The 27433-nt window shown below is 36.3% G+C and overlaps 1 pseudogene; it reads right to left on the reverse strand.

The window, feature by feature from the left end:
* Positions 1 to 26573, reverse strand: LOC113079995 (calcium-binding protein 8-like; annotated as a pseudogene).
* Between the last annotated feature and the right edge of the window lie 860 nt (positions 26574 to 27433).

Genomic DNA, 27433 nt, shown 5'->3' on the forward strand with positions numbered 1-27433 from the left:
TTTTGATGCATGTTTCTTAAGAGAGGTCAGACCAAGCAGGGTTCACAGTGGGCGGGGCTACTCCATGCCATTCCGTAACATCTGATTGGCTGCGATAAGCATGACGCTGATGATGAAGGCCATTGCAAAAGCACAGATGAGGCTCTTGCGGACACACGTCTGACGATTCTTCTTTTTCGAATGCACTGATGGAGTAGAACAGAGCATATGTGAAAGAGCATTAATGAGAAGAGATGACAGCACACTGAGCATAAGCCATCCCAACAATGATCCAGCAGTGCTGCTGATCTCTGTGCATAATGAGGCTTTGAAAAAAACAATAATGAAACAAAACATGTGGCTCTGATGAGCTGCTTCACCGGACTAGACACATGCATGATTGCACACACACACACACACACACACATAGAAATAAATGTTCAGGGGAAACTGTTTAAGGGCACAGTGTGGGTCAATAAAGCATACATTTAAAAAAAAATTGTGACAGACTAATTGGATTTTGAGGCATGAAATTGTTCTTTTTTATCAGACCTACATCAATTCAGTTTGTGTTGTTATTCTGTGCTGCATATTGAGATTAAATATTGAACTGCTGAAACGTAATTGGATAAAAGTATTTACAATATTTCCCCTGTTTCAGAATTCCATTAATTCCTTTTAGTTCTGTTGGCTGATGAAAACATCTGGTTTAATAATTCTTCAAAAGCGGGTGAAATTCAAAAATAGCCAATGCTGGAAGTAAGGAAAATATTACATTTATCAGATGCTTTTCATTCCAAAAAACCTATAATGCACTCAGAGCACAGAGCTCTCGTCTTATTAGATGGCCAGTTTCTGGGCAAACACATCAGGCTCTAGAGCCCACCAGAAGTAAAAATCCATAAAGAAATGGATTTTTAATGATAACATATAAAACCTTTCAAGACCTACTATAAGCTCTTATATTGTTAAGCAATGATATATACTCTGATATATACTTCTATAGAAGACAGAAGTCGATGTGAATTCAACTTCATTTAAAAAAGCAAACTTTTCATTGGATGCACCAATCAGAGGATTTGATGTTACAATGGAAATGAGAACGCTCTCACCCTCTTACTGAATCAGCACAAGTTCAACAAACTGTCGCAGGATCCGTCAATTAACCAGAAATTGTTCGCTTTGCTATTTACCTCCCTGAAATTCGGTCTGGCAGTTTCCTGAGTTCTCCTTCAAGCTCTCTTCCTCCGTGACGATGATATTCTCGATGTCCTTCATGGTGAGATGGTCTCTGAAGGCGTGGAACAGGACGTGTTTGAGCTCCTCCAGGGACATCTGTTGCATGTCAAACTGTGGAGTGGAAACACAAGAGGCCTGTTGTCAAATCTCAACACGGCTGGGCTGTCAGTGCTTCTCCGTGGGGAGGTGCTCAGATCCTACAGTCATTTATTATGGGAGAATTTCTTAGATAAGTCAGGCTAGTAGGAAGAGAGGTTCACTAGACACTTACTACATTAATCAAGTGTCAATCACACTCATTCTCGCTCAGTCAGTGGTGAACAATGAAAAGAAGCACAGCACACAGATTGATCATCGCACTGGACAAACTTTCTGACACAAAATGAGATGTTGACAATATCAGGCAATAATTCCTCACATCTTTACTGTTCTGCAACCAAAAGATTATCCTTAACACAAACACACTTCATCTAAGAGACTTCATTTCAGATGTCCAATTAGCAGTTGCATCTCTGTGCTCATTGAACTGCAATGTCTGTGGTGACAGCACTGCGACCTGAAGCCGGGTGAAAGCTGCATAAAGGAGAAGACGAAAAAGAGGAGGCAAATTTGGGCTGGTTCAATAATTCAGAATCACTGAGAGAGACAGACTTGAACTTTTCCAATTTCCCGGCAAACTCTGTGTCAAGGGTCTTCTCAGACACCTTGAATGAGCTTTGGTGGTGGGGATTTATCCTGTCTTGGCAGAGTCAATAAATTATTGAACTGTATGAGAAAATATGTATTACATTGCTGAGTGTGTCCTTCTGCTTCATTTCATTCACGCAAACACATTTTTTCCAGACTCTTAAAATCTTTGCAAGATGTTTTAAAGTGTTTTCATTTATGCTGTTCAAGCATATGTAATGTGCATCATGTAAATGCACTGATTTCATTACATATCCGCTTATATATAAAATAGACTTATAATAGATATTTTCTTTTATAAAATATAAAAAATAAACAATACATATTACATATAAATTAAATATTTCCTTTAACAATGCAGTTGTAAACAAAAATTACTTCATAAATGTGCACACTTACATTGTTTCATTTAGAGTTTACTGTATATTTAAATAACTATTCTTTCTGAAATTAAATTGGAAATATATATTGAATTAATAAATGCCAATACCAGTATAAATAAGAAAATAAATATTACAATTAAAAATAAATTAAGCATTTCCTATAAGAATGCAGTTGCAATCAAATTATTACATACACACAGTTACATTAATTTACAATTTGTTGAATTTCTAAAAGACCATTCTTACTTAAATTAAATTGGAAATATATATAATAAATGAATTTCAAATTTGAATACAAAATAGAAATAAAAATATTAAATATATATTCAATATTTCCTATAAGAATGCAGTTCATTTAAGAGTTTAATGAATTATTATACCCTTCTTGCTTAAATTAAATTGGAAATAAATATCCAACAAACACATACATAAAAATAAATATAAAAAAATATTATAATATTTCCTATAGAATAGCAGTTGTAATCAAATGCCTAAATAAATTACTAAAGCAATTTACCATTCTTGCTTAAAGGTGCACAAAGCGATTTTTGCCAAACGTTGTTGATTTCTGAAAGCACCCAAACAAACATGCCCATACCTCAACAGGACCTCCCCCCTATTTTGATAACTCCGCCCCACATGTATGCCCCTCATGGATCTGCCATGACTGCCAGCCGCAGCATATTCAACTTAACTCATCTATCAAGAAGAAACAAAGCAACCTAGGCATCTGATTCCCTTCTGCTCGATGAGTTCTCCCCAGTGCTGGAAAGCTGCTCCAATATTTACACGGGTGCAACCTCTTGCCTTATTATAACCCTTCTTTTTAATGTTTTGTTCCTCCAAAATTTTCCTCTTTTTCTTTTTATTTCTTTATGTCTAGTAGATCTGCCATTATCCGTCCTGTGCACTCACTGAGCACTCTCTCCTCCCCATCATTACTAGACACGCTCCTTACCGCTGATTGGTGGTCAAAAGCGTTTTTTGCTTAGTGCACCTTTTAAAGGGGTCATCGGATGCTATGTGCATTTTTACAAGTTATTTGAACTGAGATGTGTGTTGGCAGTGTGTGTACACAACCACCCTATAATGATCAAAATCCACCCAGTGTTTTTTTTTTTTAATCTATTAAAATCTTTACCCCTTTCTCAAATCAAGCCTATCTCAGATGCCTGTATTTGTGATGTCACAAAGACAGGCCCCTCCCCCGATAGTCTGATTGACAGTTCGATTCAGCACAGACTGGGTTGGTGTCTCATCTTAGACCTGCCCTGAGTGAGCTGTCATCAGTCCACTGTTGTTTCACCGCTGGAGCAGATGTAGACAAGAATGGCTCCTAAGCGATTGAGCTGTTTTGTTGTTGGATGAAATAATGAACATAGCAGTCGTGATTTACTCCCGACATCTGAGCCGCCGCAGACGCAGTGGATTACATTTGTTTCTGAAGGAAATGTGCCCCTGATCTACCAAAATGTGTCTATCTTTACATGAATCATTTGTGGTCCAGCTTCACCAAGTGAAGTGAGTATTTTTAATGAATGTCTTAATTAATCTCTGCAAATCGCCTTTACTAATAATGTGCTTATTAGCAAGTTTCACGATATATGTGGCTAAAGTAAACAGTTTCAGCAGGGGTCAGCAGAGCTCATTAACATTTAAAGGAAAATGCTACAAAAAGGCTTGCTCTGAAAATATCTGTTTTTGACAGAGTAAAAAAAAGTGTTTTTACACTACAATTGAGAATTTTTCATCAAACTATGTTACATTTTCTTTAGGGGGGGGGGGGGGGGGGGTGAAATGCTCATTTTCACTCAATATCCTGTTAATCTTGACTACCTATAGAGTAGTACTGCATCCTTCACAACTCCAAAAAGTCTTTAGTTTTATTATATTCATAAGAGAAAGATAGTCTGTACCGATTTTTCCCGGAAAAACACGACCGTCTGGAGGCGTGACGTGTGGGCGGAGCTAAAGAATCACGAGCGCCAGTAGGCTTTTGCGTTGAGAGCGTTTGAAAGCTGTGACATTACCGTGAGGAAAAAAACATCCAAAACAAACCATCGCTAACAGTCTGATTCAGCTGTTTATTTATGATCCAGAATCAGATCCCGAGGCTGAAACTGAACGAGAGCAGCAGCAGCAACGACTCGCTCCGAGCGGGGCTCGAACCCGGGTTTCCGGCATGGGAGGTGGACACACTAACAAGGAGGCAGAGATATTTGAAGCAGTTTTACTCACCGCCTGCGGTTCCAACACACGATCGTGACCCTTTTTCGTTGGGATTGCATCATCCTTAAGAAATAAACAATACGCAAATCCGTCGTCAAACTAGGCCTTGTTTGTAAAACAAGCATCTTCGAAATGCAGGGAACAAACAAAAACACTTGCACAACTCCGTTGATGCTTCTGTAAAAATAAACTCCATCCACTGGTCCCTTAATGCTGTTTCTCTTTTGGTAATCTGTGCAGGGTTGTCTTGCCCTGGCAACCAAAAACACACTCCTTTTGTGACATTTCGCGACGCTCTCGCTCTGATCAGTGAATGTCTGTTGTGCTCTCAGTGCTCTGCTATACGGGAGCACGCGCTCTTCCGGCAGACGTGCCCTTAGGACCCATATAAGGAAATTCCGCTCCATCTAACGTCACACAGAGCCATACTCGAAAAAAACTTTCCGAAACTTGTGACAAACTGGAAGGAGTATTTTTGGAACAAAAATACTCCTTCAAACGTACAACTTAATTTTTGATGACTTTTTCCATGTTTAGCATGGGAATCCAACTCTTTAACAGTGTAAAAAACTCAGTATGTATGAAATAGCATTTCACCCCCCCCCCCCTTTAAGACCCTAAAGCAGTGGTCTCAAACTCAATTCCTGGAGTTTAGCTCCAACCAGCTCCAAATCACACCTTCTTGGAAGTTTCTAGAAATTCTGAAGACCTTGATTAGCTGGATCAGGTGTGTTTGATTAGGGTTGGAGCAAAACTGTACAGAGCGGTGGCCTTCCAGAAATTGAGTTTAAGACCAATGCCCTAAAGCAGGGATAAACAACTCCAGTCCTGGAGGGCCACTATCCTGCAGAGTTTAGCTCCAGCCCTAATTAAACACACCTGAACAATCACAAGGCAATCAGTGTTTTCAGGATTACTAGATAGATACAGGCAGGTGAGTTTTTATGAGGGCTGAAGCTAAACTCTGCAGGATAGTGGCCCTCCAGGACCGGAGTTGCCTATCCCTGCCCTAAAGAATCATATCAACTTCTGGAAAATGGGCATCCAATGACCTCTTAAAATTAAATTGGAAAGTCTATACTATAATGTTATCGTATTATACTACAATATAATGGTGTTATGTTTCTATTATCATAATACATAGCAACCTTTGAAAGGACATTCAAAAAGCGTTTCACACTCAGAATGTACGGTTATGGTATCTACTGGCAGTAGTTAACTGGACCATGCTAACAGCCAAACCTTAACCCCTTAGCAAGCATGCAGTCCTTGTGCCATTTAGAAGCTCCTGGGGATTCAGCAAAGATGCAGAACCAACGGTTCTCTCATGTTATCACAGAAGCCTGTCAGACAATGCCATGCATAAAGTCTCAATGAGACATTATCAGCTAGGATTGTCTCTTGTGAGAAGCGAGATGACAGCACTGAGCGTGTATCTCTGTCATTCAGCTATTCACACCCATCCAGACACATACTCTCATTAGGATCACTTCAACTCCAAATTCACTTCTTTTTCCAGCACTGACTATTCTATCTCTCTGAAAGATAACTATATGAAAGAGACCTTTCGATGTCTTGGTTATGAACTGTAATATCATAGCATTTCTTATATCAAACTGTGTTTTTCTCTCATTAGCTCAGAGTAAACGACCCGCTCTCTACTGCCTAAATAAGAATCCGCTCATGGAAACTCATCAGCAACCTCAAACACTCTACATTTCGATCTATAAAAATGGCCAAAAGGCCAAAAATGATGGTGCAATAAAACAAGTAGGGATTGAAACCCTGTTGTGTTAACAAGTGATGTTGATTTAGTACCTCCAGGCATCAGTTCTAATGTTCTAGTTCTTCATATGATCAATGCCTGCATGGCGTTAAAAGTGAGGCAATTTACCGCAAGTTGTTTCAAAGGTGCTGAAGCACTCTATCAGGATAACCACACTTAAGAGTGTGCTTGAAAACAAAAAGTCTGCTATCTGAATTAAAGTATTATAACAGCCTTTAATGAGATGATTTGAAAAGAAAATAGTAGGAATCCATTACCATCCACCACACAGAAAAATCCATGAGCTTTGGGGAAGACTCAATAATAATAATAATAATAGTTAAATACTATTAACCCTATATATATACATAGGGTTCTCTCTTTTTTGTACCAAAAACAATATTGTCACATGATACATTCCTTTTCTTTCACATTCAGTTTGACTTTATTTATGACATCAATAAAGGAACGCTCTTGTAGGAGGTCTGCCTTGTGTGAGTAAATGCTAATGTATGTGTGTGTATGTGTGTGTGTGTGTGCTGGCTGTAATCCACACAGTCTGTTTGATCTGACAGGCATTGGAGAGGCCTCTGATTATCACAGATTTACACTTACTGTGCAGCATTATTTTTCAGTGATGGCACTGAAAGGCTTTATTGATTCGCATCTTTGACCATCAATCATGAAGTACAGCTCAGTGTAGCAGGTGATTAACATTTCAATTACTCAAACACTCTCGTTTTAATGGCAGGTACATGATTAATGTGAGAAAGAAAATACCTATGTGAAATGATTTGGGAGCGCTCTCATAAAGAAAGACAGAACAAACTAATTCATAATAATAATAATATAATTCAGAGAGTTAAAATGCCTGTTCTACCTCCACAATTATTGTGATCATTTGCACATTGCTCGACCAACTTACACTGTTTGTATACAATAGATGCCTTTCGTAAATATAATATTCTAAATCTGTTCTAGGTAACCGCTGCAGTCTACATAAAGAGCAACTCTGCATGTCATAGCATTCCCTATGAAATAAACCGAAATAGCATCTAATTATTCAACTCAAAAGCAATATTTAACATCACTGAACGAACATAAATTATTACTATTACATACATAAATAAACCCATTTTTATGATTTAATCAGGTACGAACAATTGCTGGGGACCACTATGAGTTTAATGTTAGCATGATGCTAAACTAATAACCTGACACTCAAGCATAAAAATACACAACACACACAAATATTGATGATTAAAATAATACATTTTTCATTAGTCTGAACTGTTTTTATTAAAACATTTCAGTTCATGTATAATTTATGTTTCATTTGCTTCATTCACAATTAATGGTTCTGCACTCTGGGTAGGATCTACGCAATGCTGCCATAGAATTCATATGGTGATGATTTATATATAATGATTTAAAATGTCATCATATAGGCAGCTCAGTAGGTTTTGGAGCAGAGCAAGTTCAAGTTCCCCCCAAAACCTAGACCTGGTGTTAAAAGTGTGTCTGGTTTGTGGCCAGCTTTCATGTCACACGGCTAAGTGGATCTGCACGCTGGAGGAGATGGGCCATGAAGAAATCTGTCAGAGGCTGATGTCTTTGGTTGACCCACTGAGCATGGGACGAGGGCAGTAAGTGTCGTGTTGAAGGTGTCCAGACACATTTGTCACAATGAAATAGGAGCTTGGCTCTTTTTCCTACCCATTCCTTGTCTGCCTGCGCCCCCTCTATAACTCAGAGCCACGTTAATGCTGATATGGAGTGATAAGCTACACTGATGTGAGGAGAGAAAAGCAACGGCCAAATCAGCTGACTCTACGGGACGCAGGATAGAACAACATCATTTGATTTACTAAATAGCATGCCTTAGTTATTTGTGATGGTCAAATAAAAAAATTCAGTCTATTAGTCTATTAAAACTTAATCAAATACATTTCCTGCAACACATTTTGTATCAAATTCAATGCAAATAATAGCCTGTCAATATTATTATGTTAGGATATTTTAAATGCATTACTGTGGCACCCAATTAAGGTACAAAAAAAAAACTATTTAAAAGTCAAAATATTGTATTCTTTAAAATGAATAAAAATAATTGTAATAATAATAATGATAAATTCATGTACATCTCTCTTTGGACCAACTGGATCCAAAAAACATGCTTTTTATTAATGAGGATTTGAAGACAATATTGTAGCAGTAAAGCAATGAGAAAAAGGCTCTTAAGAAGTCAAATCATCAGTTTTATTAACAATAACAACAACAACAATAATAATAATTATTATTATTAAAGATTTATTTCTTTGAACTGACTGTGGGCTCAAAAGACAATATACTGAAGATAATTCAAAACATTTTTGTGGCCCTTTAGAAGTCAAATATTGTTGTTTTATTCACTATTATTATTATTATTATTATTATTATTATTATTATTATTATTATTATTATTATTATTATTATATTATTATTGTTATTATTATTATTATTATTAATATTAATATTACTCTACTTATTATTAAATTATTAATAACTACTATTATTATTAATATATATGTCTGACTTTGGTCTGACTGTGGATGAAGGTAATGTGGATGAAGACATTATTATGGCAGAGGAGTAAACAAAAAACAAAATACTGCTTTATATACAACTATTATTACTATAAATAATAATAATTTCTGGACAACATACATTTAGGAGGTATTTCTGCCTGTACTTCAGCTCAAATGGTTTCCATTGACATTCCATTGTCAGTCAGACATGATTAATTGTGTTAATTTAACAATATCTAACTGTATTAAATTAAAATGTTAATTTGACAGACCTATTTTTATCTGCTGTTTTTTCAGTGGCCCTTCAAAGTCACAGCTTAATCTAAGTAAACCAATCCTTAATCAAGACAAGATGATTCAGAATATCTCAACCAGTCTGCCAAGCGATACTATATCACTCCGTTAAGACATCGGGGGGACCGTCTGTGGTGTCTTATCAGAGACTCCAACATGTTATTAATGCGTGCCAAAAAAGCTCTGAAAAATCATTTGAGGAAGTGCACTGATATGCCCCTACTAACTTGATCTATACCCTGGAAGTACACACACACACACACACATACAACTGTCTTCTGTGAAATCATTTCCAAGGCACTAACAGCCTGTAATTCAGCTGCCAGTTCTGCAACTGTCACTTAGCGAAGTGTGAACTGAACAGATGGCATTTGGGCGTGAATGGTGTGTTTGGGAGCAGGGCGATTGTAACAGGAGGGTCTGGGGTTTATCAGCCATCCATTACATCGAATGAACTCATTTTCATTCAGCTCCATGCATCCAGGGCCAGTATTACCTCTACTTACTCTAACAGCAGCTATAGCAGATCAAGCACTTGCACTGTGACTTGGCTAAATACTGGTTTAAATTGCTCAGAGTCTATCGTGATCATGGCCACACATGTCCAATTTTGCATGTACATGTATGCATGCAGTACTCAGCATTCATAGCACAATCAAGCCGAAAACAATCGTACATCCATTACAGACAAGAGTGATGAGCCAATTACGAGGTTTAAGACATAACCAATGCAGTGTCTCTGTCACAGTCTCCACATGTGACATTTGACACAGTTAGGACCCATCTGCTTGTGGGCCTGATTGTTATCTCATCATGTTAATGACCGCCAGTGTGAAAGAAGCAATGCATCTGTCCTCCTTCCATCCCCTTTCCATTAGCTGAAGTGTCCTGGAGGATAGAAGGCAATCAACAGGATAATTGCAGACCAGCAGCCATGAGAGAATTACAAGCAGAAAACAGGTGTCATTAACCTATTACATACACGTTTATCTTCACAAAGAGCAGCGTCTTAACATGAAGCCATTGCAGTGATAAAATGTGATTTCCGGGCGACACAGAGCAACCGTGGGCATGTCCAGCAGTGTGAAAAAGTTGAGAAAAGTTTCACTTTATGCAAATGAGCTGAGACTGCCACATGTTGTCGAATGAAGGCATGATGGAGAAGGTAACACTACTAGGAGAGATTTCTGCCCACATGCAGCTATATAATAGACAAATGATGTTTGGAAAACCATGTCAGAAATTGTCTGCAATCGGAGTCGTACTTTCACAATCATTCATCTTGTTCATCATATAAAATATTATGCCCTGCTGCAATTTATATTCAAATGCTTTCCTCTCTAAAATGTTCAGTTTTGGGAAACAATGAAAAAGCCCCAACAACAACAAACAAAGATTCACTGTTTTGCCACTGATCTTATATTTTCCCAGAAAAAAAAAAAAGATTTAAAAAGTTTGATGACCAAACCCCCTTGGCAAACATAAGCAAATAAAGCAATCAAAAGGAAGGATACTTTTGATCTTTAATAAAAAAATGTTTTTTCTCTAAAGCAATTAATGGCCCCGTTTTATGCAATACTTTTTGCAACCTTCATTTGCCAAGACACACAGCTCTGACTCTTCTCTTATAATGCCTGATTTGGTTTGAGAATGCCTGGTCAAAGTTCCTGATCAAAGATCATCCTTTCATACAGACCCTCTCCATCTCATTCAGATGCCAAAGTCCATGCTGGTGATTCTCCTCTTCAGTTCACCCTCTTGTTTTCTATAGGGTTCAGTTCAGGGATGGGCTGGCCAATGACAGAACCTTAAATTTGTGCTCAGTGACCAACTGTCATGTTGATTTTGATGTTTTGATATTTATTGATTTTGATGGATCATTGTCCTGATGGAAGATCCAAACAAGGCCCATTATAAGATTTCTAGCAGAGGCAGTAAAGGTCTGCTTTTTTCTGTCTGTTGGCATTTGATAGAACCCACGATAACATGTATCCAAACAAGACCACTTCCAGGCAGATTTGTAACATCTCCAGATGATTGGAACATCTTAATTATTGCCCCAATGGTAGAAATGAGAATTTTCAATGCTTCAAATTATATATTTAAATAGTTTACCCTTTTGATGTTTCATTTAAAAGATGTACACAAATCTAAACTCTAACTGAAGTAAAAGCCTTGTGGTTTGCGCTAATGTGGCCTTCTCCTTGTGTCGTTAAAAGCTTGCAGTATTTTAAATTCGCAGCCTAGTGGTAATCTCCGTTGTGCACTCGTCAGCACAAACTCCTCTGAAAAGTGAATATTTGTGCATCCAGTCCTGCTGAGTTTGTTTGTCATGCTGCTCTAAATGCATCCACAGAGGTTTTTAGTTTACTATCAGACAGTTATGGCTCTAGCGCAGCATCGAAGCCGCTGGCTATACAAGCAGACAATGTTAGAGAGATGCTGGTGTCATTCATCTGGGCTGGACATTGAGGAGGACAGTGCTGGGTTAATTTATGGCTTAATTGAGTTGTCAGCTGTGGCAAGTTGAAAAAAGACACACTCTGTGCTGTGGTGACTGATGGGGATACTCCTGAATCCTCCTATAAATTAAGTACATTGCCTTTTTCATATTTCACTCAGTTTCTTCCTCTTCTGGTTTTCACCCATTCCTTCAACTGTCTAAAATATGTTAATCTTCATTTCAGAACACAACAGAGTCAGGAGTATTGCCCTTCGCTCACATGAATACTAAACAAACGGGCCAATTTTAAACAAACATAAATTCATGAGAACGTTATGGTACAATCCACTTGTAGGCTGAATATTGTGCACTAAACATTTGTTAACATATTTACTGGCCAGCTCAAGTCTCCAACAGACCAGTGACTTTGCAATGTTTGTTGATTGTGATGTCACTATTTGCAGAAAAGACACAGCCGATTATTAATGAGCTTGTTCTGATATTACAATAACTAATTAATATTCATGAGCCATAGAAGTGCTTATTTTTCTTTCTTTTTTTTGGCATTGACATACACATTTTTTTCGGCTATTTTTATCTTCTGCCCAAATATTTTTATTATCAGATATTTATCGAGATGTCTGAACTGAAATATAAAAGGGTACAAACAGAAATCTTATTTAATTATATTTATATATTCACACTAGTGTATACATTTTTGGTCAGGAAGAAAAAAAAATACATATATATAAATTGATCAAAGTGATAGTAAAACTTTTATAATGTTACAAAAGTATAAACTATGTACTTTTGAACTTTCTATTAATCAAACAATCCTGTTTCTACAAAGATATTAAGCAGTACAACTGTTTTCAAAATTAATAATAAGAAATCTTTCCTAAGAACCAATTCAGCATATTAGAATGATTTCTGATTGGTCATATGACACTGAATACTGGAGTAATGGCTTCTTAACTTAAAACATATTCCTGCCAATAAAAATAATACATTACATTTTACAATATATTAAAATATAAATTTAAAATCATAATAGTATTTCTCAATATTACTGCTTTACTGTATTTTTGATTAAATATTAATTATACAGAATTGGTGAACAAAAAATATTAAATATATATATATATTACCAACCCTAAACTTTTGTGTATAGAAAATAAATTTATACACATGTTACATTTCTATAGAATCACAGAATGCAGAGTAATGCAATAGAACATAGGTAGACTACTTAATTCAATGTATCAGCTACATAATGTAATGCATCTCCATCTCTGGTGTTGCTGCAGTGGAGATGTTTTGAAACAATAGCGAAATATACACATGAATTATACATCACATAGAGCTATAATATGCTGTTAGTGATACTGGTTAATGCTGACTGTGTTTGTCTCAAATCATTTCCGCTGTCAAAACAGGGCTGTTGGCAGCAACACTACACACACTCCCCAGGTTTGTGGTCCTCAGGGTGGGGAAAACAAGCTTGTTTATGCCTATGCGTTCCTAATAATCCATGACTGCCTGTAGCTCTTGGCTCCACTCTGACGTCCCCATTGACAATCTTGTTAAGAACATTTTTAAACGCCCCCACTAATACATGCTCAGTCTTTCATGTTACACAAACGGCCTCAAGGTTCTTGGGATGAAAAATGTCCTAGTCAGCATGCAAATCCAAACTGAGATGACACCCTTATGAGGACACACACACAACTTCTTTGTGCTGACAGATAAGAGCTAACTTTCTTCTGAATGGTTCATGACTTCATATCTGCACAGACTTAAAAATCAACAGCTTTTTGGGCTTGATCTGGTTCCAATGCACTATATGTGATGCTTTACATACAGACTATCACTACCAGACCTCAATGTCAAAGACATGGTGTGTTCATATTATAAGAATCGTTTTATGACACAAACAGCATGTAATGTATTTGACAGGAGCCTTACAGATAATGCCTGCAAAGATCTGCTTAGTCTTTACAAAACAAACAAACAAAAAGAGTAGAATTGTTGTACTGTATTGTAAATGAGAAAACCCTAATTTAAATAATTATATTCTATTTATATTATTCAGGTATTATTTATAGTTAGTTAATAATTAATATTATTAGAATTAAATACAATTTGTATAAATTATTAGCAATTGTTGTAGTAGAATACAATTAATATAAATAATAATTATTTTTGTAGCAATTCATTTCTTTATATATATTTTTATTAATTTCATTTTTTATCAATATTTGTAACGAAACATTTCAAGTAAGATTTAAAAAAAATGTTTTTATAAGAAGTCTCTTATTTGCACTAAGGATGACTTTATTTAATTAAAGATACAGTTAAAATTCAATTTCAATTCAATTCAAAACAATAATATTGTGAAATATTTTTACAGATTCATTATTGTTTTCTATTTGAATACATTTTTAAATGTAATTTATTCCTGTGATGGCACAGCTGAATTTTCAGCATCATTACTCCAGTCTTCAGTGCCACGTGATCCTTCAGAATTCATTTTAATATGCTGATTTGGTGCTCAAAAAACATTTATTGCTGGTATCAATGTTGAAAACATTTTTTTCAGGGTTCTCTAAAAACAGAACAGTTCAAAAGAACAGAATTTATTTGTCACTTTTGATCAATTTAATGCATAGTTGCTGAATAAAAGTATTAATTTCTTTAAAAAATTCTTAACCCAAGCATTTGAACAATAGCGTATGTTAAACCACATATTCAAAAAACTGAACTGATTTCTAGTAGAAAAAATATGAAAAGATCCAAATAACAGCTGCTCTGTCAATACACAAATTTTCCCAGGAGGTTTTGTCATTGTGCCATTATTAGACTTGTACTGGCCTCATAATAACATCAGAGAGGCAGAGGGTGTTTGGTATGCTGGTGTGATGTTGTTACTTGGATTACTGTTGCAGTTATGAGTCACTGTGGCCCACTAAAGGTGTGTTGAGACGAGCTTTTAAATCACCTCCCAGACAAACCAGTGTCTGTGACCTTGCTGTTCCTCACTCCTACACACACCGCTCGGCTTCCTCTCTGAGCAAAAGATGCTACACATAAACATGCAAATATAAACTCTAGACAGGAAGTCAGCTATATTAAATAAAAGCAGAGATGAAGACCTAACAAGAAAGAGAGAGTGAAAACTCTGCCCAAATGCCTGTGATGACTAATTCAGATCTATACTTCCTTTTATAGTGGCAAATCTTTCTATTAATATGCCTTCCTCGACACTCAAAGAAATCTCTTGGAAGTGAAACTGGGTTTTCCTCACTATATGAACAAATGTTCACTTTGAAATGGGCAGATCTGCCTGCTCACTTTGAAGTCCACAGTCTGAGAAGAATCACATTTGACATTTGTCATGGGAAGGAGGAAGCTGGTGGAGAGGGCAAAGTGTGACCCGTAATCTTACCCAGAATACAAATGCACACTCAAACAATGAGAAAGAGAAGAGAACATTGACATATAGAAATTAGATGGAAGCTTTCCATACCTGCCAGAATATGCTGTCTATAGTACTTCCTAGAAAGCCCTCTCTGGTTTCAGAAGAAACAAGTTTAGGCCCCAATATTGTCATAAATTCATCAAAGTCCACCTGTCCATCACCTGCATCAGGAAGAAAACATCTGGATTAGAATCAGAAAGAATAATAATAAAAAAAGAGCTTCAATTAGTTCAAGAAATACTGTATGTTGGTTCCATATTGGTTATCAGCTGAAATTAGAGATTTTTTATGAATTTATCCATCCGTCCATATTGAATAAATATGTTCAGATATAAGATATTTAATTGTGCATTCTCATTGCTTGTCGCTGAAACTTTTTTTACCTTGCACCTCATGAAAACAGCCGTTTAAAATTCTTAACATCAGTTAAATAATAGAACAGAATAGAACAGAATTATTAGTTGCCCTTCATAGATCAGTAATCTACATCCACCGAAGTCTCAGAAACTATTGTAATTTCTGCACAGTTTTGCTGATTGCTTTATTATGCAGTTTTTACTGGTGCGGCTCAGCTAAATGAAACTGTTCAGGGTCTTGGAACTAAGTAATAAGCTACAGATCTGATATATTCAAATCGACTTGATCTAACCATTACATATGAAATTGACAATGATATTTTTTTTCATTCGCCATTAGATTCCTGTGCAGTTTAATTCAATAAAGCAAATATCATGCGCCAGGCAAATTAAAATTCAGATCAACTTGCAGCTGGTAATACCTTTTAATAAAAATTTTTTTTTCATTATTAGAATTATTACTATTTAAAGTTAAACTGAATCTTGTTTTCTCCTTAGGTGCATGTTCCTGACCTTCCATGCACATCTTTTTAAAGTGTTAAAGTGTTAAGTCAGAGAGAGCTGTTATCACGCTAATGTTCCCACTGTGGTGCAAAACCTTGTCTTCACTCTACCATTGAATATTTATTAATGAAATACAGTAAAGAGGTGCATTTGTATCTGCATTCTGTACCAAGGTTATGGGCAGCACTAAAGAAGATCTTTATGATTAAGAGCTAAGATCTTGAAATGTAGCCCAAATAACAAAATTCATATTATGAGGTGAAAAAGATCTTCCTAGACCCACAGTGTGAGTTTCATTCAACATCTGTAACTGTTCTACTTGCACAAAATGTCCTGATCAAGAAGAGCTATAACCTTCCAGACAGATTGATGAACTAAATCAATGCATGTTCTCAAACTATTCAGTCAACAGTGACCTGACTGTGAAGGACCCTTGGAGCTGGACACACACAAGCGCGCACACACACACACACACACACACACACAGAGAGAGAGAGAGAGTAAGATGCAGGTTTCTCAGAATACACCTCGCTTGCTGGTGTATTTGCAGCCCCTCTGAGCTGGATAAATTGATGTTCAAATCTATGATCGCTGTAGCATGAACTGTTCAGAATATCATATATCTGTCCAGTGCAAGGATTGGAATGGGGTCTGTGACAGATTGTAAAGCTGTTTTCACAGATGATTAGAAGACAGACATTTCTTTTAGTTTGTGTGAAAGGTGCTATCTCAGAATAATCCTGAGAATAAAAGAGATGTAGAAAGAGACTGACTCACCGTCCATGTCCAATCTTTGCATGATAATAGCCAGCTCCACCTCACTGGGCATGTACCCCAGAGAGCGCATGGCCATACCCAGCTCCTGCTTCGAGATGAATCCGTTCCCATCCCTATCTAGAACTCGGAATGCCTCGCGGATCTCTGCAGAGAGAAATAGAGAAATGAGACAAAATAGAAATGCAGAACGGTCAGCAAACACAAATAACTCAATTGACATTCATAATTCAAGTGGAATGTGCATGTCATTGGTGAGCATTAGACGGTATGTATTATATAATGCTTGCTTTTCTCACCAGCTACACAGTGTGCTATCACACAAACAGCAGAAATACATTTGTCCATGGTTTAAAAGGGCATCAGTGCCAGTTTTTTAGTTCAACTCGGGTTAAACATCCCACACCAAGTCGCAAGCATCAATGACAAATATAACACTTGTATCTTGTATCTTTTCTGAGGTGTATTACACTTTTTTTGCTGTCTTAAAGACCCACCTTGGTGTTATTATGAGATAAAGAGGCAGAGGCGCTGTGTATCTTGTAATATGCTGAACTGAGCACTTCCTGCATTTTTTTACATTTCTTTAAATCAATTATCTTTAAAACCTCATATTCACTTTGGCATCAAAAAGACCTCAATTGTCTTTTATTAATAGCCCATAACATACTTAACCTTAAAGTGTCAGGTTGATACTTTAGATATTTCAAGACTTTTCTTAATCTTCTGAAAACTGATTATAAACCAAATGTGATAATATACTTCAAATGGACACCCTGAAAATATTTAAATGGTCATTTATAGCACAGAACCTAAAGATACAAAACAAAAGACATAAGGATAAGGCCAAAACCTAATTTGACTGCTTTTATGACATACGTTTTGCAATGGAACATACCTAACATCAAAAACAATGCTGTGTGTGAGGCTAAATGCACTTATTGTATGTGCATATGGTGGTATTTTTACTAGATGAGAATTCATGAAGCACTTATAAAATGTGTAAAAGCTGGGCATACAATGCACAGCATTCATATTTCAGTTGATCCACACCAGAGTTGGTTTTGGATGTTGACCAATCCCGCTTGAAAAGGTCTTGGTCCACTTGTTTGGTGCACACCAAGGTTCAGAAGGCAGTGTTCACACTTATTCAGTTGAACTGCACTAATAGAGCAATCGCACCAGAGTTCATTTTAATTGAACCAAACCTACCAAATGTAAACACACCCTAAATAACAATTACCCATCTGAAAGTACATAACAAAAAAATAGGATTTAAAAAAAGAAAGAAATAATATGTTAATTAATTTAAAAAATGATTTTTTTACTATTGGTATTTTCAAAATAAAGCACTTGGTGGCTCTGGGACCCCAAACATAAAAGAACAAAACGTCAGTCTCATTAGAACGTGGTTTAATTCCTCTGCCATTAGCAAAACCCAACACTCTCCACACACCCTGTTCCCTAGAAGCCTCTTTATCTTGACTTAATGATTTATTAGCTTCTTTTCATTCCTTAAATGTGACTTTTTACCAGATTTAAACAATAACCCAAATGCTTATTACAAGGAAACTAGATTTTATTCAATATGCGTTAATTAAATTAAAAATTGATTCAGCCAGTGGCTCATTATGTAACACGGCCCTCTTTGTCTCCCTCAAGAATTTTTCTTTCTGCAAAGACAGACCTCATCTGAACTGCTGCTCTTACTTTGTGTCCCTCATTTCATGAATATGCAAACCACAGAACCTCCCACTGTGGCCAGCCCTCGGCTCCTGGTCTGTCTATACAATCATTTTAAAAGGAGGTGCTGCAAAACGTTATTTCCATCTGAGAGTTTCACACTGTATTCACAACACCCTCTAATCCACCGGTCAGACCATCGATTTTCTTCTTGTGTGCCCTAAGGCACTGCCTTTACACATGACCAGCAAGACATTCAAGATGATGAAAGTGAGATTTCCAGTTCCAGTGGACTGTAGTGGGGAAGTAACTGTAATGGGTTTATAATGTTTATCACACTACCGGCATATGTGAATGAGCCCTGATGTTCTTTTGGTTGCTGTTATTAATTTCTACTGAATGACCATGTTAAAAACAGTGAGGAGGAAGAAGCTTTAGTAGTCAACTTCTTGCTACAAACAATATTGCGGTTATTTTTCTGTGCAATGCAGGTGAAGAAATGTTCAGTTATTTCCTATAAAAACAGCAGTCATAGCATAGTTCATAGAACAAACAAAATTTATGACCACTGACATTCAGATTCAAAACATGCATAATGCCTTGTGACAGATATGACATCACTGTTTCCAGTACCACGTTGGGTTCTTGGATGTGTCATAATCAAAATTAATTCTTAAATATGCAGAATGGAAAATGGGATTTGAGAGAGAATTACGTTTTTACACAGAGGACTTAAATCATATAAACAACATTTATGGTTTTATGTGTTTTTGTTTATTTTAGGAAACTTGACAAACGTGGTCAATATGGACGGATTCATATGAAGAATCTTCAAAAAGAAAAGTTATATGTTTAAAAGCAAATAAAAGCAGGTTTTGAATTTGTTAAAGTGGTCATATGATGTTTGATGTAAGTACATTTATGTTGTGTATTTGGTGTAATACAATGTGTTTATGTGGTTTAATGTAAAAAAACCACATTATTTTCCATTTTTCCTTTCATTATTGCTCCTCTATGCCCCACCTTTCTGAAACGCATCGATTTTTACAAAGCTCATCGGTATGAAAAGCGAGGTGTAAGGTGTAAGGTGATTGGCCATCTATCCAGTGCGTTGTGATTGGCTGAATACCTCAAGTGTGTGACGAAAATGTTAAGCCCTTTACAATACTGTGAAGCCGTGCCCTGTCGTGACCAGACAAAACCAATAAAACCCATTACAAATGAGACAATTTTTGCATCCAGTGGGAACATAATTAATGATTATAATGACTTATAATGTGCTTTTACGCGTGGCATTGCATATCACACAGCATAAACATTAAAACATGTCTGCATTTTTGATCAGAGAAACGACAAACAACCAAGTGACGACCCCGGGCTGCACTCTGCTTCGTCCACGGTTAAAGCCAATCTGGCGATTTTAAAACACTCTCCATCCACACTAGCATTTTCAAGCATTTTCCAAAAGTGTCTTATTCACATTGAAACATCAGAAAATGTTACATTTGCTTTGATTTTTATTCTTTTTAATTTATCTACATTGTTTTCAAAAAGCTACAGTTATCTTGATTAAAAATGCCATCTCAGTGTGGACGGAAGGCCAAAATGGAGAGAAAAAGATGTGTTTTCAAATGAAACCGTACTAATGTGGACAAGACCCTAGGCATGCCGAAGCAGATATCATCTTCTTTCGGAAGGCCAAACAAAGTAGTTTCGCTTTCACAATAAAACACACAGCACACCTTTCTCTGCAAGTACATTTGGCCAGTGTTATGCAAATCTTCCCACACAGTGTCGTAGACAGGGGGCGTGTTTAAACAAGGCGTTTTAGAAGGGCGTGGTTGACTCTTAACTTTTATTTACGAATATCTCTTTGGATTTGAGACTTTAGTCTTTGCAACTTTACAGATCTTCTTCATGCACCAAGAGCTTGTAACACTCCAAAGAGAAAAGAAAATTTAAATCGCATCATATGAACCCTTTTTAAATTAAATTAAATTCAAATAAAATTTTATTAACCTGCATTTCCATTTCTGGGGCAATGTTTTAAATATAAGCACACATTCTTTAACCCCATAACTGTCACCGTCCCACCTGTGGGACGCTTGGCACTCTTTTTTGTTGTTGTCTTTTTCTCTATAAAATCTTAGTAATCATCATAAATCATATATCATTTGAAAGCTTAGAAGCCCAAGATTCATCCTGTGAAAACCATTTTGAAATCGGACATTGCTTTACCATGGAAATGGTACTTAAAAATCTAATGGCGGTCACCTCCCCCTTAGTGGGCAGGGCCAAGTGTCATAAAACATAATGCATTACGGTCTTCTAGAACCAAAACTTTTTATAATATTGGCAACAAACATCATTGGAAAGGTCTGAGTCTCAGGATTTCATATTTGGTGGTTATTTTGAGATAGAAGAAAAATTCACAGAGAAATCTAGAGAAAAATTCACTAAGCAAAATTCAAAATAGTTTTGATGACTCCCAGTGGCTGTGTGTGGTATGACGCCCTAAATAAAATCTCACAGGAACCTCAATTTTTTTCATATCAACTTCAAATTTATAACATAACTTATTTAGACACAAGGCTTTAATTTTATACCAATTTTAGAGTAAAACCTGTTATGTAAAATATTTATAATAAATAAAATAAAATAAAATTAACATAGCGCATATTATTTACAGTACATTTAAACTTCTATAACTTTTTCATACTTACATTTTTTTTTTTTTTATTCCACTTTTGCCAAAATCTGCTAATTTTCTTCTTTAAAAAGATACCAACCTTATGTTTATATTCCAAAGTGTTCATAAATTACAGCAATTTTAGTTTAGATAGTGCACTTTAATGCCTATTTAAAAAATGGGGGGGTGACAGTTGACATACATTTACACTAAGACAAATAGCAGCCATCCAAACAAAACACATACAGACACACACATTCTCACTCACCGCCAAGCTCTTCTGTGGAGATGTTGGCGAGCTGTTCTTCACTGGTTTCAGACAGAGAGGTGCTCAGGTAGTTGTCTGTGTAGAGCAGCCCTGCTCTCACATGGTGAAAAGGCATCTTCGCCCTTCAAAGGAACAACAAACAGCTAAGATGAATCGATGAACACATAACCACTGCGCCTGCAGCCTCACAGAAGACTCCAAAAGTGAGTAATGATCTCATGTCTGTTGCTGAAAGAAAGAGACTAGACCTAAAAAGAAGAATGGAGCATAAGCAAACAGGTTTTCAGTGTACTATACACCGCTGTGTGAAAGATGCATAACTTTACAACTGTGATTGGGTTCAATCAAGTATATTTGGTAAGGATTTCATTCAAATACGTGCATAAATGCCCACATATACACACACAGATTGCAAATCCATAGCAGGACATACATGACGTTGATCATATGGGATCTTAAGAGACTGTCAGGGTTGGAATAAATTGTAAATACATATACAGCTCATGTGTCCAGAATGCTACATGGGCCAAAGAAAAAAAAAGATGAGACAAAATGTGACAAAACTCTTGTCCCTCTGATTTATATGAGTTCATTGGAGCAGCGTTTAGTTTTAAATTCATCTTCCTGTCACTTCTGTCAAGACTCCAGTGAAAGACATTGAACGATTTCTCCAGATTCAGTATGGATTTAACGAAAACTTTAAACCCATAAATAACTAGAAATGTGCATGATTTTAAAACTGTATACACACATACACACAAAAACACACAGTATTTTGTTATATTATTATTATTTTATATTATTTATACATTGTCACTTATGCTCACCAAGTCTGCATCTGTTTGATCAAAAACAATACTATTGTGACATATTACTACAATTTGAAATCAGCATATTAAAATAATTTCTGAAGCACCATGTGACACTGAAGACTGGAGTAATAATGTTTAAAATTCAGCTTTGTCATCACAGGAATAAATTACATTTAAAATATATTATATATTACAATAGAATACAGTTATTTTAAATTGTAATACTATTTTACAATATTAGTGTTTTACTGTATCTTGAGCATATAAAAGCAGCCTTAGTGAGCATAAGAGACTTAATTAAATGCATTTAAAATTTATCGTAACGTTTCCAAACATTTGACAAGTACTGTATATATTTTGATTATAAAAAATGTTAAGCCCTGATTTTCATCAATATTTATATAAATATTATTTTTTTCACTTCAAATATTATGTTAATGATTTTTAATGAAAACATTTGTACCAAATTTAATTTTATGGTCTTAGATCTATGGGCCCCTATGTGAATGGCAAATTCCAAACAAAGCAGTGAGAGCATTAATTTCTGTTCTTTCCCCTGTAATAAATGATAAAGTTAAAAAAATATTTGTCCAAATATTATATAGTGAAGGGGAAAGCCAAAACAACTGAATCAGGTTTGCTGGATTTTGACAGCATCTGTCACATACTGGAGAAATTTTAGCCAATGTAGCTTTAGTAAAATTGACACAGAAATCAACTTTGCACAGAATTAGTGAGTGTCTGATACATACTGATGCAGGACAAAGGCTGTGGATTTATTGTGCAAACTGGAGTGAAAAAAAAAACTATTCAAAAGAGTATCATTTGGTAGGAGAGGAAAATCTGGAAATGCAGCCTGAGCGGATCGACAAACTTGTAAGTATCTGAAAAAATTACACTTTGTGAAAATGTGTCCCTAATGTGTTGAAAAGAAGCAATATATGGCATCAATATATAAATCATAAAATGTGATAATGCCACAACTAGACCAAAATAAAAAAGCACTGTCCAACAGACGGGGAGAAAAAAACATGGATAGTGGCTATCGGAGCATGGATTGAGTATGACTGTAATCCTAAAAAGCACTTAAATTGGGCCCAAATATTAAGAGTGATCTTAACTATCAAATTCTTAGCAAAAGGTGAGAAAGATGGAATGGGAGAAAAGCATTCAGTGAGCTGGGCTTAGTAGAATTAGCTTCCATCATAAGCCAAGAGGGAAGAAACTCTAAATTATTATTTTGGAGCCATCATTTTAAAATTCTAATATTGGTGGCCCAATGATAGAACCTCTGGTTAGGTAATCCCAAACCCCCAATGACTTGGGTCTCTGTTATATACTTTATGTAACCTGGGGACCTTTTTATCCTAGATAAAGTCCAGAATCTTGGAGACTAAAAATAAATAAATAAATTATTGGGGAGAAAGATGGGAATGCATTGAAACAAATATAAAAATCATGGGACAACAAACATCTTCGCAGCATTAATAAGAGCAGCTAAAGAGCTGAAGAGATTCAGAAGTGACCCTCGTTCATAATCCTCCCTAGTTCGGAACAACAAAGGAGTCCAATTTGCTTTAAACAGATCTGCATATTTATGTGTAACATGAATACCAAAATATGTCAAGCTAAATCAAGATATTTTAAAGGGTAAGCTACATAGAGGAAAATACTTTGCTAATATATTGATGGGAAACATTACACTTTTAGAAAAGTTCAGTTTATGTTCAGCATTTGAATTACTGTCAGGGCATCCATGCTTGAATGTGTCTTAGTGTCTGGTCTGTTTTACTAATGTTAGGCCCTGATGCTGTTAAAATGATGCCCTAATCTGAGAGAGTTTCTGTAGACACATCTAAAATATCTCAGTTTAAGATTTTTTTTTAAGTTTAATGGGGAATCTGAGCCTCTGTTGAGAGAGTTTCATGTGAATTAAGGGAAAATGATGAGGAGGTGACAGAGGGAGCGAAGCAGCTAATTTGTGGTGATGCTCACCAAGGATGAACCCTAGCTGTTCAATAGGGCTCTGTGCTACTGTAATTACCATAGATATTAACAGGCTTTAGCTGAAGGCATCTTCGGGTGGAGTTCGATTGATACCAGCTCAGCTGCTAGGGATGCTACACATGAATATTTTAAAGAACCATTGATGAGTCGATTGGTTCACTTTTGAAACTTGACCTGTGTGCCGGATGTACATACACTATAAAATTCAAAAGTTTGGGATCAGTAATGCTGACAGTAACAGCATTAGCATTGTTGCAATATATATAAAATATTTTAAAATATATTAACTTTTGAATATTTTGTAAATGTAGCTTTGCCACCACAGGAATTAATTCCATTTTAAAAGTTATTTGATATATAAATAGATCCATTTGTGCTTTTTGAGCATAAGAGCAGAAACAGTTTTCAAAAATATTTTGAATGGTACATGAAGCTTATTAAATGCACAGTGGAAGAAAATGTTATAATTTACACAATGCGTTTAAAAAAAGCCAACATAGGGTCATTTGGAACATTTCAAACAGTTACATTTCTTGGCATTCACATGCTAAAAGACATGCAAATTACAAATAAATGCCAAATGCCAAATAGTACTGTATGTTGTTGCTTTGGTAACGGATTCTGAAGTACATAATACTGAGGTTGCCAGAGTAACCTTGACAAACATTCTGTTCCAAAGCCTGTACATCCTAATCTGGCCCATATCTAATTCACAGGCAGTGCATGAAAGCTGATGTGAATAGATATTGAGCAAAATTGCCACATTAAACCCTTAGTGCAGCAGGGAACATTTATTTAATAGTTAAAAATAGAAATGAGATAGAGAAAGAGCGAGGGATTGAAAGGAAGTGGCATTCACTGTTGGCAAGATAAATAACATATGATGCTATATTAATGGATTTTTCCAAGACATCGTTTAGCCGGTCTGATTCATGGGATCTCATGGGACCAACACATCGGCCAGTACCAGAAAAGGTGTGAGGTTTTCACATGTTGTGAGTAGCAGCTGCTATCTTGGCTTTTTGGTTTTGCACATCTGCTACTGGCTCTGATCCAGGACACCTTAAGAGGGCTCACTAGCATTTGGGTTACAGACACTGCACCTACATGTTAGCCAGTTCATTAAATGACCTCAAAACAGAACACATGGGACAGTGCTGATAATGAGCCACAATAACATGAATGCACCTTCACAAGGTCAAATGTTGCACTAGCCCTCAAAGCAAAAAGATTCGGACTAACAAAGGGTACAAAATAGGACATCTCTATTCAGGGAGTCAAACGGCATCTATGACCTTCACAAGGTGACTGAGAAAGCAGGCCAAAGCTGAAATGCAAAAATGAAATGTTTAGTCCACAGAAAAATTACAGACTTAAAATGTTAATCCATAGTCTTTTTTTAAAAAGATGAGGAAAGAGACACAGAAGCAAAAGATCTGTCATTGTGAATGAAGTTGCATGAGAGAAATGTCAAAGCTGCTCCAGAGACCCTTTGCATGCTGTGAAGCACTTAACACTGAGTGTTCATAAGAGTCAGATCAACCCTTCTGCCATGGTTTAAATATCACCTTTTTTCAACATAAAACATGCATGGGAAGTTAAAGGCTGAAATATCAGCTTCGAGAGATAATGAAGATAGACTAAAGCAAACCAGATAAAAGTTCCCGATTACGGCACTGTTAAAAAGTGAAAATGTGCAATTGTTACCGTTAAATGTTAACTCTTTCTGTATGGTCAGCGCATTAAAAATATCATCCATTAATGAAACCGAATGTAGTCCGGTTGATTCAGTCGTATAGTATATGTTTGCTCTGAATAAATTCACTAAATAAATTGCTACCAATGTTACTTAAAACTTTTTTTTTATATGAGAACAATAAATAAATCAATAAATAAACTGAGTTGATTCAGTGTCCAACTCAAAAAAAAAAAAAAAAAAAAAACAAACCTTATCCACTCAATCAAAATCCTTCAATAGATGTGAAATCTAAAAAACAAAAAGCGAAACAAGCTTCGGTCCTGAGACTCGATTGTGATTCAAAGACACCATGATGAACGAGCTTTCAACACAGTGCCACTTCCCCATCTGCCTAGAAAACTTGACTCAACTCAATACCAAAACTGCCTCGGATTAAAAACAAAATGAAACCGGTTTAGGTCATTAAAGAAATCCATTTTTTTCTTCTTTTTTTTTTACAATTCTTCCACTGTGTTAACCCATGAACATCATGCAGTGAACCCTAGACGCCTCGCTGTTACCTCCACAGATTGCGCTCAGCGGGCATCACAAGCGAGTCTTCTGAGGGACTCTGTACGCACAGCTCCTTTCCTTCCTCTCCGTTAGTTGGACACGGACCGGACACATCCATTCCACAGTGCGCAAAGGAAATTCTAAACCATACTTTTCCTGACCCATTTAGAATAAAATATCTAAAGGCATTTTACGCTGACGTCCCAGCAAAATTCGAGCGAAATCCCTGCTGCTTGCGTTTCCACGGACAGCCCCGACGAACAGCTCGGAGTGTGGGCTTGTAGCCCTCCGTCCCCTCTCCTCTGGAGACTGGAGTGACAAGCCATAACTCACACGGGCCATACACCACTAGTCCTTCAAATATCACCTTGTTCTTACTGTGAATGAACACCCCGAGCCACCAATACTATTTAAACACATTGAGCATCGCTGTAAATATTTGGTCAAAATTTTAATGTAGCGTAAAATGGCAGTTTAATTAGATTATAGGTTTAATCTACAAGCATTTGTATAATGTATTGTTATCATTGTTATCGCAAAATCGACCCTAACTCCTGAACGACTTTATTTATCAAGATGAATCTTATACTGAACATCCTGGTTATTATATGACTACCTAAAATGGATTTTTGTTGAGCTTTTATTTGTTAACCTGAAGTGACCGAACACAAAGTGACCGAAAACAAACAGGTTTCTGATCGAGCGTTCAGTTATTCCGGCTTCATTAGTAAATATTGTATCGTTTTATGCTGTGATTGACCAATATAAAACACGTATTCCACAAAGACGTGTAAAGTTTTAGAATTATGGCCAGAAAAGCCAATTAAGATGGAAGTCAATCGTCCAAACATTAGACTCATTACTACCAACCTAACTTTTGTTTTTATGTAGAGTTCCCTGGAAAAATGCCATTCGATAAAGAACGTGTCGTCAATATCCATCTGTTTATTGCACCCTATTCCCTTCACAACAGGTGCCATAACCCAATTCGTCTTCTGAAGACCCCATACCTGAATCTATAGGCA

This window comes from Carassius auratus, unplaced genomic scaffold, assembly GCF_003368295.1.
Source record: "Carassius auratus strain Wakin unplaced genomic scaffold, ASM336829v1 scaf_tig00030051, whole genome shotgun sequence".
In the NCBI taxonomy this organism is placed as follows: Eukaryota; Metazoa; Chordata; class Actinopteri; order Cypriniformes; family Cyprinidae; genus Carassius; species Carassius auratus.